Raw genomic sequence first — 17,801 nt, forward strand, 5'->3', positions numbered from 1 at the left:
CATGATCTTACTGCTCAAAATTCAAAATTGGCAGTTATTGAAAATTTGCAACAAATTGTAGCTAATATCAAGCAACAGCTAGGGACCATGGAATCCAATCAAGCAAATGCCCTGTCTGTTTTTGCCACTCAGCTACAAGAAATTGTGCAACAATACAAAAAACTTGTTGTGGACATAAAAATCAAGCCAGGCCATGATGATGTTGTTAAGACCATCAATGAGCACCTTGAATCTGTAACAAGCAGATTGCTTACAGCAGAAAAAGAAATAACCGGCATAATTGAAAATCCTAAACATACAGTAATTCTTGAATTGTACAGCATCCCCAACAAAGAATATGATTCACCATTTACACCAGGTGGCAAAATATATATGCTGTCCCCTGCTCAATTTTATTACCAGTTTTTTTTTCTGAAAAAAAGATTACAACCGTACACTAATTTCAAGGGGGTTCTTCAGAAAGAGAGCGATCAGCATTTACCTGAAGAACAAAAACAAGTAACTAGTCTTATACGCCAGTCGATATTATTTGATCACGTCTACTATTTGAATGCTTCGAAAACAAAGGTTATCTCAATCGGACTTTCCTCTCATCTGGATTTCCAACCTGTGGTCAGGCTACACAGAAGCGGGGCGGCCGGTGTTGAACTACAGTTGCAGGAGTGGCACGCTCTTCAGGAATGGACATTTCCACTTTGACATGAAAAACGTTTTAAATCCATTCATTTTACAGATAATGACACAAACATGAGATGTGCAAAATATCTCGGCGATATTTGTTTCGGTTCTCGAGAAACACGCCTTCAAACACCGCTGAAATTTACCTCCTACGTCACGGATTTGAAAACGTCCTCTCCACAGACAGGAGGTCTTCTGACGTCATCACTTAGAAATGCGTGGAGGCGGGGCTTCTGCTCGTCCCGACAACTTAGCATGAACCGCGGAAGAGACAGAAAATTCACTTGCTACTCTGTAAAACAAGACAACTTCCAGTGCAAAAATCTGTGCTCCATTTCTTGGAGATGAATTATGCCCTAGCAGTATAGTAGTATTTACTACAATTCAGCCACTCGGTAGAGGGTTTTCCCATTAGGGTGACAAAGCAAACCTTGTAACAGTCAATGGCTGAATACGTGGACAGCCTTGCTCATTGCGAATACATAGGTTAGTTCTGAAGCAAGAACTTAATATTATAGGAATGCCTTTTCTGGAATTACAATTATTTTCGTCATAATATTTTCTTCACAAATTTTAAGATAATACTTTTAGAACACACTGGTTTACACGCCAATTTCTGCAATATAAGAGGTGATACGGTATAAAAAGGTACGGTGAGTTTTTCAATTTCCTGCAGTAAATGACAGTTTTCTTCAGTTAATATATATATTGCAAATTTTTGTATTTAGCCTACTTTTACGTCGCTTTTCCGTTCACTTTTTTTAACCGCAACGATGAGAACGCATGGTTAATTTATTATAAATTATTTATTAATTATCATCTCTAACATCACATTTCTTCTCTTTTGGCTAATCGCTACAATGAAGATGAAGAACTACAAGCCGTATTCGAAGTCGGGGTGCAGGAGTACACCCCCACCCCCCCCCCACACACACACACACTACCACCAACTGAGTATCACCCAACCTGCCATGATAAGAGACGAACCTTTTTCTTCTGTCCCATCTCATTTCGAAAACATTCACTTGTCCCAACTCCTTTTATGAGACGAAACAGAACATGCCTCGTCTCGTGAGCAACACTAACATTAACAATAGAAGCATCCCCCTAGCTGTCCTCAAAGTCTCGAGCAAACATCCTCCCATGTAACAATTTCCAGTTCAATGAAATGTCACTCACAAGGAAACAGTCATGCCCAGGTCGAGAGTCAAACCTAAACATGCGACTTCCTCAGATAAATCATGAATTTTGTGATTGTGTGATTGTGATTTGGCGTTTTAAGTCCACTTTATGCACAGTAAGGCTAATCGGGACTGGACCTACAGTTTAAAGTGGGATCCGAACCACTTGTGCCTCCACCGGGTATCGAACCCGGGACCCCTCGATTACAAGGCAATGACGCTACCACTGCGCCATGTGGGAGGCCCTCATGAATTTTGTGTATAATCATTACAACGCCAGTTCATTCCTGGTAATTCTGAATCTGCAGTTTGGTTTGCATATATAAGCAGGATAATATTTAGTTTTCGAGGGCTGTACCGTCGAAACGAGGAGTCAAAAAAAATAATAAGAGATATTTTTTTGTATTTATAATGATAAGCCTTTGCATACGTTGTTAATTCTATATTTTTTTAGACTTGAGACGAGAACGAGAATTGCCCTCCCAAACCGAGACGGATGTTTATAAATTGAAACGAGACTGTCAATGAGACATTTACAAATAAACACGAGACAGACATTTACAACTCTCAACGAGAACGAGACCAAGGCTGCCATGTCTCGTCTCGATAGGAACCTTAGTGGTGAAGTTGTGAACGAACCAATTAATGCGTTCGGGGTAACGAGATGAGGCGGCTTTTTTCGCAGTACAAAATTCAAAATAATTATATCGTACTATTTCAGTATGGGATATTGTTATACACATGGGCGTATATATAGTTCACGGGGGGCCCGACCCTTTGGCCGAGTGGTTAGCACATCGCGCTGCGACGCCAAGGGTCCCGGGTTCGAATCCCGGTCGGGCTTGGTTGTTTGTGAATGTCCATTCATCAATTTCATCATTTCATCACTCATCCCCATCTTCGCAAATTAGCCAAGAGGCACAAAACGCGAAGTAAAATAAACTAAATCAAATCAAAATCAAATCAAAGTTCACGGGGGGGAGGAATGGATCAACTTTTGGTATGATTAGGGTTGCTTTATTTCGTAAGTCTAGGACACTGCTGGCCGAAAGCTTGTTGGGGAGCATGGGGGGAGGGGATGTTGGACCCGACAAAGTTGTGTGTTTGTAGTCACGAAGTCATGCTACTTAGTATTGATACTTTTCTGTTCATCTTGTGTTAATACGTTTTTAAGAACCAAATTTCTTTAATATGATTCGAGGGAGGGGGGGGAATAACTGATTTGACAGTCTCAATGCAGTTTCTTCTTGCAGAAATTCCGAAACTATCAGGAAATTAGGGTTGCCCACGAGACGAGACTTTGGCCTGTCTCGTCTCGTGGAAATGCTGTCTCGTCTCGAAAATATTCGTTTGTCAAAGGGACACATGATCAATCTCGTCTCGTCTCGAATTTCTAAAAGCCTGTCCCGTCTCGTCCCGTGGGCAACACTACAGGAAATTGCAGATATTGGTCTGCAGTCCCATCTGGTGTGTGGAATTACAAAATTTCCTTCCCATCCGTATCCCGTCCTATACGTCTCTAATTTAAGAGAATCAAATAAGTCCGAAGGAAAGAACAAGGAAACTGGTAATTTTAGTGAACCAAAAAAGAGGGGGTTTGGGCCCGTTGAATCCCCCTTAAATACGCCCATGGTTATACACATTATTTCCTTGTAATAATTATACGTACATAAACTAAGTATAGATATGTACTGTGCAACTAATGTAATCTTCTCAGTGTATTTTATCTTATCTGCACAAACACATTTGATCATAATTTGCGCAACAGAAATGGAACACAAACTGAAATTGCTTTATGGAAAAGAAAGTTAAATAGGCTTTATAAATAAAGTGAAGAATATGAAAATTCCTATCTTGCACTACATAGATTACGGTAAATATCGATAAATATAAGTTTAAAAATTATTTTTGAGTGTCTGGTCAGCAACCAATTTTATAAGCAATATTTTTCGTATGGCCTGAGAACACACACGCAACTGAACCCTTCCATTTACCTTGCACGTGAGCAGTACGGATATTTCATAGAAGAATGATCATTACAAAGCATAGCTTTCCTTTCTCCTATCGCTCCTCCTTCCAGTATTTAAATCGGCACAGATCTGTGAAACTGCTGCACGTGTTCGCTCACCATGGGCTACCCATCCGGAACTGAACGCTCGAAGCAGACGACAAACGAGCTCTCCCTAAGGAGTGACGTAGTAACATGGCGGCGGCGTGTTTTCAGCGCAACGCTAGCCTCGCAACTTTGGAAGTCTCGTTTCTGCCTTAAACTGGACGCAGAGAAACGCGAGAACTTGCAGGGGTCATTTTTCCAGGGTGTAGTTTTTAAAATTGTTGTAAAAAAAATTGAGTGGAAATGTCCATTGTTTCCAGTAATCGACAATTACATCGCTATTCCAGGTGAGCAGCCTCGTGTTTCCTACCCACTAAGTGAGCAACATGAATTGCTGATAACCACACTGTACAATCGTCGTCAGATCATTATAAGGAAAAAACCAGCTTGCGGTTCCCTGGAGATAGTGTTCATCGCAGAAAGTTCGTGGCGGAACTTTATGAAGATATTTGTGTGCATTGAGCATGCGAAAGTTATGTGTGAAACAGTGTCGCCGTATCTGAAATCATATTTTGGAAACTGTGTGGAATCTTGCATTCTCGACCTTCGCGAACAATGTTTCGGTTGCACAGATATTTCCCCTGTCCATGCATGTAATAAGGAGAAGTTTGTGCTTTCCCATCTACATGGATGTACAAAACCTGAGCCTTTGTCTATACAAAACATCGACGGAAAAAGACTTTCCAAAGAAGTGTTTCTTTTTTGCGAGAACATGCTTGTGGAAAAAATAGTGAAACATTTTAATTCAGTGGTTGCAGCAGAAAATGGATATGATAGTGACACAATTCCTTATGTGGGTGAGTGAACAAACTTGAAGAATAAAAACTTGTTAAATAACATGCTGATAAACTGGTGACACAATATAAACATTTTACATATGTATGTGTGTGTGTGTGTGTGTGCGGCTCTTTTGAATTTTGTAAATATTGGTAATAAACAGGGATAAAATATATGTCTTGGCTTTTTTTTCATTTATCTCCCCTTTAAAAATCCTCATGGTTTATATTTTTACTGGTAACAATCGTTAATAACAACATTAATAATTAACTATATAATGAAAAAATGTGTATTGTGGACTTGTCGAAGATAAAGCATGAGAGCTTTTCTTCACACTGGTAAAAATCGGTGTTAATAACAACATTAATAATTAACTATATAATGACAAAGTGTATATTGTGGACTTGTCGGAGATAAAGCATGAGAGCTTTTCTTCACACTGGTAAGAATCTGTGTTAATAACAACATTAATAATTAACTATACAATAAAAAAAAATTGTGTATTGTGAACTTGTCGGAGATAAAGCATGAGAGCTTTTCTGCACAGCGCTGGACACGCAAAGGCAAGTATCTTTATTTTCATTCTATTTCTAACAATGATTCGCTATTTTTTCTTGTCACTATAAAAAACTAATTCAATTTTTCTTTTATCACATCTGTCGCCATTTTGCTTGTTTTTGTTTAATTCCTCTTTATGCATTGAGGTTAATCGAAACATAACTTTAGACTTTTACATGGAATTGAAACATAGAATGTTGCCTCCTTTGATTGAATCGAACCTGTGACTCTTCTTTGATCACAAAACAATAGTGACGGCCATCTTGCTTATTTTACCTACTCTTTATGCATTTAAGATAATCGTTACTGGGACCCCACACGGCAAAACAACAGATTCTAATTTATTCACACTTCTTTTTTTTATTTTAAAAACATCATTATCAGCCAATTTGACATTGTGAATCGAACCCGGGGATCTTTTCATTACAGCATAAACATCCTATTTCCAATTAGTTCATTTTCTCTTTGTGCACAAAAAGCTAATCGGAACTTTTAAACAAATACAATTGAATATCCAATTTTCACCAACATTGGGAATCGAACCCTCAACCACTTGGTTAAAACATCTCGCGGAATAAAAAACACCCCCGCGCCGCGCCGCCCCGCTCCGCTCCGCCCCGCCCCGCCCCCCCCCGCGCCGCGCCGCCCCGCGCCGCGCCGCCGCTAAACACAAAACGCGGCCGCCATTTTAATTTTATTGAAATACTATTTATGCACAGATGGACTAATCGGGAACCTATAATGGCGGGACAAAACAATTGGCCTCATTTAACTACCTAGAAAATCGAACCCGCGACCTCTTCATTACCAGGCGACAACAATAACCACTAACCCAAGGCCACCATATTGATTTTATTCAAACACTATTTATGCACAGATGGACTAATCGGGGACCTATAATGGCGGGACTAAACAATTGGCCTAATTTAACTACCTAGAGAATCGAACCCGCGACCTCTTCATTGCCAGGTGACAACATTAACCACTAACCCAACTCGATTTTCGAACTCAAGCATTTTGTTGCCTTTATTTACACACAGACTAATCGAGACCATTCAATATTGACATCGTCGCCTTGTAATCAAAGGGTCCCAGGTTCGATACTCGGTGGAGGCACATAGTGGTCCGAATCACCACTTTTCAACTGTAGGTCCAATCCTGATTAGTTTTACCGTGCATAAAACGGACTTAAAAAAACGAACTCAATCTATCAATCGATCAATATTGACTCTACCAGGAATCGAACCCTCGACGCCTCTTGTTTTACAGAGCAATAACCTTAGCCGCTAAGTTTTCGGGGGGTACAGCACCTTCGGCGCCATCTTTAAATCATTTCTTCATGTCTTTTCATCATACGCAATGGTTGCGCGCGCATTTCCTCCACACACACACACACACACACACACACACACACACACACACACACACACACACACACACACACACACACAAACATATGCACGTGTTAGGTTAGCATACATCAAGAAACAACGTGACAAATCCATTGACCCCCTCCCCCCACCGCTTCCGATGTCTTCAACGTGATCAGACACGTTCTGCTGACTCAACAATAAAACCGCTCGTGGCCCGCTACGAACGGATGTAACATAACACCAGCCGCATCAAATTTTTGCTGACGCGTAGGAACGAAGTGCTGTCATTCTACTACAAGGTTTGCTTTGTCACCCTAATGGGAAAACCCTCTACCGAGTGGCTGAATTATAGTAAATACTACTATACTGCTAGGGTATAATTCATCTCCAAGAAATGGAGCACAAATTTTTGCACTGGAAGTTGTAAGATGCTTGTTTTACACAGTAGCAAGTGAATTTTCTGTCGCTTCCGCGGCTCATGCTAAGTTGACGGGACGAGCAGAAGCCCCGCCTGCACGCATTTCTAAGTGATGACGTCATAGGACCTCCTGTCTGTGGAGAGGACGTTTTCAAATCCGTGACGTAGTAGGTGAATTTCAGCGGTGTTTGAAGGCGTGTTTCTCGAGAACTGAAACAAATATCGCCGAGATATTTTGAACATCTCATGTTTGTGTCATTCTCTGTAAAATGAATGCATTTAAAACGTTTTTCATGTCAAAGTGGAAATGTCCATTAACCAAGAAACGTTCCAAAAAATTTTCAACTTCTTGATGAGGCTTGTGAAAGGTTCCAAATCTCTCCCAGCAGAATTTTTAATATCGGTGAGACAGGTCTCACGAAGTACAAAGTAAAGTACTTTACGTCATTGGAAGGAGTAAAATGAGACAAATCACCTCACTGACATCAGTAGAAAGGGAAGTGACACTGACAGTCATTGTATGCATGAGTACTAGTGGAATTCAATCGTATTTCCATGGAAGAACATGTCCAAACAGGTTAAGCAAGCATCTGTTGGTTTCACACATCCATCAGGGTTGATTCAAGCCAACAATTTCCACAAAATGACTCAACCATTTCGTTGCAGACAAGAAACAACCGTGCAGTCTCTTGGATGGACACTATAGACAGTATTAGAAATGTAAATATTAACATTGGTACTCCTGGACATGGGGATTTCACACCGAAGAAGCAAACGACACAGTGGACCCATTCAATCTAAAGCAAATCATTCACCATGCATGTGCGAAAAGCAGATCGAGGTGACACGATGCATGATATTGGTTTTGTTTATTTCTGATGGTTGGTTTCCAAGAGACGGGTGTCGCTTGTCGCTTAGGTCTGAAAGTTCCCTTTCCAACCGAATCGACATGACAAACTAAATGTTTCGCTTGGACTGGTCCGTTTTCTCAATATCATGCACCGTGTCGTCTCGGTCTGGATTGTGCATGTGCGGTTAATGTTTTGCTTTAGAATAAAGTAGCTCACGTAACTTGTTGCTTCAGTGTGAAATCTCCGTCTCTCTTGTCATTTGTAATCGAATCCTCAGACCTCAGTAATCAATGCAACCTTTTGAACCGAAGCGATACGACAAGCTGCACATGTTGCTATCACTAGAAATATATGCATAGTGCCTGGGATAACAAAAAATATGTTGTGGAAAGTAATTTAGATAAAAAAAATCATAGGTAGCAATTCTTCTCTTGTTTAAGGTGCTTTGAAACTCTTGGTAAAAGTTTAATTTACTGACAATTATCACCATAGGCGCAGACTTTAGCTGGGCAAGACTCTTTCTGCCCCCAAATTCCTCAAGAAGTATATATATTACATAAAAAAATATTGTTGCCATAATTGATGAAGATGGCATCCTCTGATTATCACACTATCGAAATCAGACATTCATTACCCAAAACGCTAGGATAAAGAACAGAGGCGAGGCGTCTGTTCATCGGGAGATGCGGCGATGACAAAGCAAAATAATAAAAATATTGCTTTTTAAATATTTTAGGGAAGAAGAAAAAATAAATCAGAATATTCGCACATTTGAGTAAAATTAGTCAAGTAACACCATTAAACAGCTACAAATACGCAAGAGATTCGCTAAGTTTAGTGCATCGAAAGGAGAGCCCAGTTCTACACCCCCTTCCCTTGCCCAACCATCCTGCTGCGTTTCCGTTGAGTGTAGTGGTGTCAGGCGGGCCAGCTCAATGCAGCAGGTCTGCGAATCCAAGGTCCTTCGACCGCTTCCCCCCCGTTTTTGAAGGTCTGGTCATGAGAGACCTTTTTTTCAGCCTCCTTGTTTACAAACACGGCAGGGTTTCTGTGACATCAAGATGAAACTTCTCAGAATATCCAGCACTGTAAAGCATGCAACGCTCTTGTTTTTTTAAGAGGAAAAAAAACATATTGAAGAGCATCGCAATGCAACTTACACAGAATACATGATGAAAGTAATGGTGCATAGAAAAAAATATAAGTAAGCAAAAGCACAAATTTCCCCACGGTTAGAGCTAGCAATCCGCGCGAGAGACAAAAGACAGACGATAGATTCAGGAGTTGAATGGCTTCGTCTACGCGGCTGGTCCAGGGATACGTGCCTCCAGGTTACGTTGCCGAACGATAGGATAGGTGAACCTAACCTACTCACCCACTTTGGGCTTGATTGAACCTACGAAACTACCCTGCTATGCAACCTGGACGCACCCATCCCCGTGCAGCTCTACGCTGTCCTCCAGTGACCATTAACATGGAGGATGTCCCCAGTAGACCAGCATCCATTCCGAGGAATGATTGCTGGTTTATCATAGGGACTTTCAGCCTAGTTATTCCGGAGCGAGAAGTACGCTTCCCGGACTTACCCGCCCAAATATGAATTGATAAATCAAGATGTTGGAAAGACACATTTAATATTCCGGGTATTATCACTTTTAACTATATACAAGCACTGCACAAACTTATAGGTTTGATTTTACATATGGAACCAACAAATGGGTAACAAAAACATGGTACTTACATATTCTGCCTACATCACATCACACATGGGCCTGGCGATAAACACTTATCACTCCAACTATAAATGGGGGGATTTCTGTGATTTTGCACTAAAAATATAGCGGTATCTTAATACATATGGGTATTGGCTTGCACATGAACTGTTTCAGGGAGCTGTATGACAAAGGATGGGCCGAATAATCATGGATGCCTTTGGATACAAGGCACCATGGTTTCCTGAAGGCTCATTGTCCTCACCATGTGGTTTTGAAAATTTCTGAATTTTCATGGATATTAGTTCCATGCACTTTAAGGCACTTTAAGTGCTGTAATTCGTTCATATTATACACTACTGGACTATTTCCAAGCACTTAGTAGATATTTCACATGTTGGGAGTACAATGGCTACTCCATTGTCCTCTCTCCACTGGCCTACTCAGGCCCAAAACTTGGAGCGATGTGAACTGTACTAAATCCGAACACAAAGTGAAATCAAGATGGCTTCCTCTCATGTTAAAAGCTATCTCAGTTGTATTGTCTGGTAGCCACGCCCATGAGGCCATCTGATTGGTCCACAGCACCTTGGGTTACTTGCCTTCATCTAGTACCTAAAGAAATCCACTAGATGGCAGTCTAGTCGGGGCTAGTTCCACTGGCACTCACCAGATGGCTCTGGTGCTGTGAGACCGATTGTCTTTTGTCAAAAACATCGATTTTTTGATGTTTTTGTAGTTTATTTGCACATATAATTGTGACTTGGAGTTATTTTCAGGGAAAGCAAGTTAATTTGTGCTTGCACAAATGTTATCCTGAAAATATCTGTATTAATAAAAAAATTGCATGAAAAGCAACATGTGTTCTCTGAATTCTACCTATCCACAAAAGGTTGTCTTTTTGATAACCAATGAATTTTTGGTCTGGGGCTTATTAATTACTTAATATTTTGATGTTTTATCATACTTTTACTAATTAGGCCTAATTTCTGTTAATCTTAACATATCTGGGAATGTCTATTCCTATTAATTTTATCTGGATTGAATTGGCCTTGTACTTTGGTTGGAGTGGAGTGCTGCCTGTATGTATTGGGGATGTATACCCAACCTTTGGTTGGTTATATAATGGTGCATAGAAAAAAATATAAGTAAGCAAAAGCACAAATTTCCCCACGGTTAGAGCTAGAAAGAACTGAAAAAAAAAGCAGTTCTGGATCCATTCATTTTCTTCATAGTATTTCTTCTTTTATTTTTTTTTTTTTTTGGGATCCTTCGGCTCAAATATCGATTTTTGGGGGATAAAAATGTTCTTGGTTTACAAAACACGAAGTACTTTCTGCTGTTTTGTGTTTACTATGCTTACAAATGACAAGATTGATCAAGATTTTTGTTCTCGAGGTGATAGACATACTCACTCAAACAGAACCTTTTCCCTAACATATCTTACTTTCACACCAGGGATGGCCTAAAATATCAGGATTCCGGAAAATCTAAAAATCTCGATTCAAAAATTCTACCATCCGGATTTCGGAAGCAATCCGAATTTCGGAGAAAGAAGTTTAACAATGGACATTTCCACTTTGACATGAAAAACGTTTTAGATCCATTCATTTTACAGATAATGACACAAACATGAGATGTGCAAATTATCTCGGCGATATTTGTTTCGGTTCTCGAGAAACACGCCTTCAAACACCGCTGAAATTCACCTACTACGTCACGGATTTGAAAACGTCCTCTCCACAGACAGGAGGTCCTCTGACGTCATCACTTAGAAATGCGCGCAGGCGGGGCTTCTGCTCGTCCCGACAACTTAGCATGAGCCGCGGAAGCGACAGAAAATTCACTTGCTACTGTGTAAAACAAGCATCTTACAACTTCCAGTGCAAAAATTTGTGCTCCATTTCTTGGAGATGAATTATGCCCTAGCACTATAGTAGTATTTACTATAATTCAGCCACTCGGTAGCAGTGACGTGCACTGAGGAGTAGCTAGTCTAGCAGAGATAGATCAATCAATCTCACATCTCGAATTATATTCAAATCACAATATTGTCTTGTTAAAGCCACCACAGCTCATATGCAACACCTTTTTTTCCACGCTCTTCTCGTCCATCGGTGTTCTCCGCGGGCAAAGCTGGCTGGATACCCTAGCTCGCTCTTCTTCCGCCAGACCAGTTTCCAGGTGTATAGAAACGGCCGGTCCAAGGAAAGGGAAGATTTCTACCTCTACCTCTCGTCCCCTCGCCCCCCGCTGCAATGGTTGAAAGCCCGTGCTTTCAGGTCGCCCAGTCTATCTCCTATAGGACAGATAGGGGATTGGTTTCTCATAGATTTTTTGTAAATCCTCTAAAGAACTCAGGGTAAAATTTTCTGCAGTACTTATGTTCTCTATATTTACACAACCTTTTACACGTTGTACAATATGTATGTATAATATGGGATGTAGTATTATTATTTATGAAATGAGCACGTGTTATGTGCAGACAATAATGTCATGCTGTCTTTCTTTTTTTTTCAAATATGGAACATATAATGATTAAATTACAAATGTGTGCTCAGGCTCTCTGTCACTCTCGTTTTAGTAGTTTTTTTTTATTTAAATATACTAATCTTGGCCTCTAACAGTCATAAATACGGATGTATTTATTTGAGCAAGAGAACGCGCTTTCATATTGTTGTTGGTTTGGTTTATTTTACTTCGCTTTTCTGCCACATTTGGTTATCGCGAAAATGAGGATGAGTGATGATATGATGAAGGGACCTCATATGAACAATCCAGGCCAGGATTCGAACCCGTGATGAGTGCGCATTCTTGTCCTATGTGTTGCAGTGAATAATGAAATAATTTGGAATGAAAAATGTATCTCAGAACTCAAAAAGTCAAATGAATATCATTGAAGAAACTACAAAAAAGTGTGTTGTGTTTTCTTACCTATTTTGTTTCTGTGCACAAAGTGCACTTAAAACGCCAAATCAACCAACCGTGGGGGAGTTGTTATCACAGCGCGCTACGGCACCAGGAGTTCCGGGTTCGAACCCAGACCTGGGCATTAATTTTATCGTATCATCTGCGCAATTAAGCAAATGTGACAAAAAAAGCGACGCTAAGGAACAAAAATGAAATCAAATCATTGATTGCATGATTTGGTTTATTTTACTTTGCTTTTTCGCCACTTTTGGTACGATAAAATTGATAAAGGGACACACACAAAGAATATCCATGGCCAAGCCGAGATTCGAACCCAGGATCTCTGGCTTAGAGTAAAATCAAATCGTTTTTTATTTTCGAATGTGGGTGGGGGTTACGTGCACTTTTTTTTAGGAATACTGGGCCCTAAAGGGAGAAGGGCTGTGACCCACACCAACACCCCCCACCCCCTTGAGCACGCCACTGACTGCTACCCCAAGTGTAGACGTCACCGCACGTCACTGCTCGGTAGAGGGGTTTCCCATTAGGGTGACAAAGCAAACCTTGTAACAGTCAATGGCTGAACACGTGAACAGCTTTGTTCATTGCGAATACATAGGTTAGTTCTGACTGGCAAGAACTTAATATTATAGGAATGCCTTTTCTGGAATTACAGTTATTTTCGTCATAATATTTTCTTCACAAATTTTAAGATAATACTTTTAGAACACACTGGTTTACACGCCAATTTCTGCAATATAAGAGGTGATAGGGTATAAAAAGGTACGGTGAGTTTTTCAATTTCCTGCAGTAAATGACAGTTTTCTTCAGTTAATATATATATTGCAAATTTTTGTATTTAGCCTACTTTTACGTCGCTTTTCCGTCACTTTGTTTAACCGCAACGATGAGAACGCATGGTTAATTTATTATGTATCATCTCTAACATCACATTTCTTCCTACTTTTGGCTAATCGCTACAATGAAGATGAATAACTACAAGCTGTATTCGAAGTCGGGGTGCAGGAATACACCCCCCCCACACACACACACACTACCATCAACTGCACAATCTAAGTATCACCCAACCTGCCATGATAAGAGACGAACTTTTTCTTCTGTCCCATCTCATTTTGAAAACATTCACTTGTCCCGTCTCCTTTTATGAGACGAGACGGAACATGCCTCGTTTCGTGAGCAACACTAACATTAACAATAGAAGCATCCCCCTAGCTGTCCCCAAAGTCTCGAGCAAACATCCTCCCATGCAGCGGCGGCTCGTGACTTTTCAAAGATGCGTGCTACAACTGATGCTGTTTTTCATGTACAGTAGAGCGTCGATTATCCGAAGTAATTGGGGGACATGGGTGTTCAGAAAACTGGTTTGTTCGGATAATCGAACTGTACATGTTTATTTGCCAAAAAGAAGTACTGTACAGTAAATTTATTCATAAAACAGGCATCTCTTTAAGTATTACAAAGTAACGTACAAAGGCAAGTTTAGTAGGAATATATAGTATGTGGTACAGTTTATTAAACAAAAATATGTACATATTACATACGCATTTTGCATGAACAATACATACACCGACAGAAGTGTGCTGATTGTTGAAACACAGCGACTGGCGGCTTGGCCGGTCAGCAGCGCCTTATGAAGGCCCCATTAGAAGCAATGTTCCGCCAGCGGTGGCTCAGTGCGGCGACTACTGTGGGAAACTTGGTTTGGGAGTGAGGGGGATGATGGACGGTAGGGTGGGAGAGTAACAGGTGCGAGCGAGTACACAGTTCGGTTAAGCGGTCGTTCGGTTGACCGACGTTCGGATAATCGTACTTATAATGGCCCCTACCCCCACCCCCACGTGCCGGTTCTATGGCCACGAACGTTAAGTGGTCGACTTTCGATCTCGCCATCGAAGTTCTGGGTTGGAGTCTCGGCCCGGGTATGGGTATTCTTTGTGAATGCCCCTTCATTAATTTCATTATTACAAAGTATTACAAAGAATACCCATACCCGGGGCGAGACTCCAACCCGGAACTTCGATGGCGAGATCGAGTGCCTTTAAATATAGTGTTGTTGTCAAGATGTTCTTTAACAGCGTTGTCTAAACTGCTGACAAAATTAACGAGCCGTATTAATACGCCAGGGTTTGCGGAGAAATCTGTTTCATCGTGGCCATGCAGGGCCAACTCAAATGCTCCACAGAACTTGATGCAGTCTATGATTTTTGACAAGACGTAGCGATTTTTTTCAACTTGTTCATTATGCTTTTGAAGCGATTCTAAATAAGCGCTGCTTAACTGCGTTGCTGTGTCGACAGTTCCGAGAGAGAGAAAATTTAACTCATTATTCATGTGCTTTCTCATATATTCACTTAAATGTCCTAGATCTTTTACCCCTCCTTTAGACCACGAATCATTACTTCCAAAAAGTATGCAAGGAAAACAGAATTCGAATTTGACACCCACAAAGCCATGGTTCACTATCGTACAGTTTTCTATTAAATCGCCTCTTATACGTAGCGTTCTTACCTCTGCATTTTTCGATAGATCCAAATCTGGCAACGGCCGTCCTAGCGCTTTTATTTCCAACTTTTCTTCAAGTGTTAGGTCGCTGCAAAAAGGAATCCACCGAATTCATGGTACACTAACACACACTCACTTTCACTTCTAACAACAACAAAAAGCTAATCCTTCACAACAATGACCACCACTTCACGCACCACGCGATTTTAACACAATGAACCGCGCGGAAATTTTTCGGGTCTGGAAGCCGGGGAAAAATGACGGTACTCTGTAAGTTTGTTTCTTGACTATTGAAGTGCTACATAAACACAAGGAAATATATTTCTAGAATTTAAAAACAGGTAATTTAGATAAAATATAACATTAAAATTTCCTAAACATAAATTACATAGGAGAATCCACTTTCGGAAGCAAAAAAGGCACGGACTATAGTTTCAGAGTTGCAATCTTTACAACTTACCACCGAAATAGATAAAAGGCTAAGGGGTATTGTCAATTCGCGTTCCAACTTTTTGCAGGTGCTGCTAATGTATACGACATGTTACAAACATTGCATAAGTCTACACTGATAACGTACAGAACGTTTGAAAGTGACATTAATAAACGTTGTTCTGACAGAGGCAATAGGTTGTCGTAGACTTTCTTCTTATCCTGAGATGGCACACTTACCGTGCTGTGTCTTCCTGTAGCACGCTATATAGCAGACGATTTTACTCGAGCCGAGACCCTATCCCCCGTACGAATCGAGGAGTGGGGTGTACAGTATTCATACGCGGAGTGACGAAAAAGGGGCGAAAACGTGCTGTTGAGATTCTAGCACGGTACGGTATTCCTTATAGACCCAACAGCGTGAGGGAAATGCGTGGCGCCGCTGGTAAATGTTGAGGCTCTTAACATGAGAAGTTTCATTTCACTTTAGGGCTTCATTAAACTTCTTGCATCTGTGAGATTTGATTTTTTCTTCTTTTCATTTTAACAAATTTAGCAACGTGCTATAGCAAGGTAGCACGTATTAAGCAGCCGCCACTGCTCCCATGTAACAATTTACAGTTCAATGAAATGTCACTCACAAGGAAACAGTCATGCCCAGGTCGAGAGTCAAACCTGGAACATGCGACTTCCTCAGATAAATCATGAATTTTGTGTATAATAATTACAACGCCAGTTCATTCCTGGTAATTCTGAATCTGCAGTTTGGTTTGCATATATAAGCAGGATAATATTTAGTTTTCGAGGGCTGTACCGTCGAAACGAGGAGTAAAAAAAATAAAAAAAAAAAAAAATAAATAAAAAAAATAAAAAAATAATAATAATAATAAAAAAATATAAAGAAAGGTTTTTTCTGTATTTATAATGATAAGCCTCTGCATACGTTGTTAATTCTATATTTTTCTAGACTTGAGACGAGAACGAGAATTGCCCTCCCAAACCGAGACGGATGTTTATAAATTGAGACGAGACTGTCAATGAGACATTTACAAATAAACACGAGACAGACAGTTACAAGTCTCAACGAGAAAGAGACCAAGGCTGCCATGTCTCGTCTCGTTAGGATCCTTAGTGGTGAAGTTGTGAACCAACCAATTAATGCGTTCGGGATAACGAGATGAGGCGGCTTTTTTCGCAGCACAAAATTCAAAATAATTATATCGTACCATTTCAGTATGGGATATTGTTATACACATGGGCGTATATATAGTTCACGGGGGGAAGGGATGGATCAAATTTTGGTATGATTAGGGTTGCTTTATTTCGTAAGTGAAAATCCAGGACACTGCTGGCCGGAAGCTTGTTGGGGAGCATTGGGGGGAGGGGATGTTGGACCCGACAAAGTTGTGTGTTTGTAGTCACGAAGTATTGATACTTTTCTCTTCATCTTGTGTCACTACGTTTTTAAGAACCAAATTTCTTTAATATGATTCGAGGGGGGAAAAATAATTGATTTGATAGTCTGAATGCAGTTTCTTATCGCAGAAATTCCGAAACTATCAGGAAATTGCAGATATTGGTCTGCAGTCCCATCTGGTGTGTGGAATTACGAAATTTCCTTCCCATCCGTATCCCGTCCTATACGTCTCTAATTTAAGAGAATCAAATAAGTCCGAAGGAATTTTTTATGAACAAGGGGATAGAACAAGGAAACTGGTAATTTTAGTGAACCAAAAAAAGGGAGGGGTTGGACCCGTTGAATCCCCCTTAAATACGCCCATGGTTATACACATTATTTCCTTGTAATAATTATACAAAAACTAAGTATAGATATGTACTGTGCAACTAATGTAATCTTCTCAGTGTATTTTCTCTTATCTGCACAAAAATGTTTGATCATAATTTGCGCAACAGAAATGGAACACAAACTGAAATTACTTTATGGAAAAGAAAGTTAAATATGCTTTATAAATAAAGTGAAGAATGTGAAAATTCCTACATATCGATAAATATAAATTTAAAAAATATTTTTGAGTGTCTGGTCAGCAACCAATTTTATAAGCAATATTTTTCGCATGGCCTGAGAACACACACGCACCTGAATCCTTTCATTCATCTTGCACGTGAGCAGCACGGATATTTCATAGAAGAATGATCATTACAAAGCATAGCTTTCCTTTCTCCTATCGCTCCTTCTTCCATTATTTAAATCGGTACAGATTTGTAAAACTGCTGCACGTGTTCGCTCACCGTGGGCTACCCATCCGGAACTGGACGC

The sequence above is a fragment of the Lepisma saccharinum genome, chromosome 8 (genome assembly GCF_977018435.1).
Source record: "Lepisma saccharinum chromosome 8, izLepSacc3.1, whole genome shotgun sequence".
Classification (NCBI taxonomy): domain Eukaryota; kingdom Metazoa; phylum Arthropoda; class Insecta; order Zygentoma; family Lepismatidae; genus Lepisma; species Lepisma saccharinum.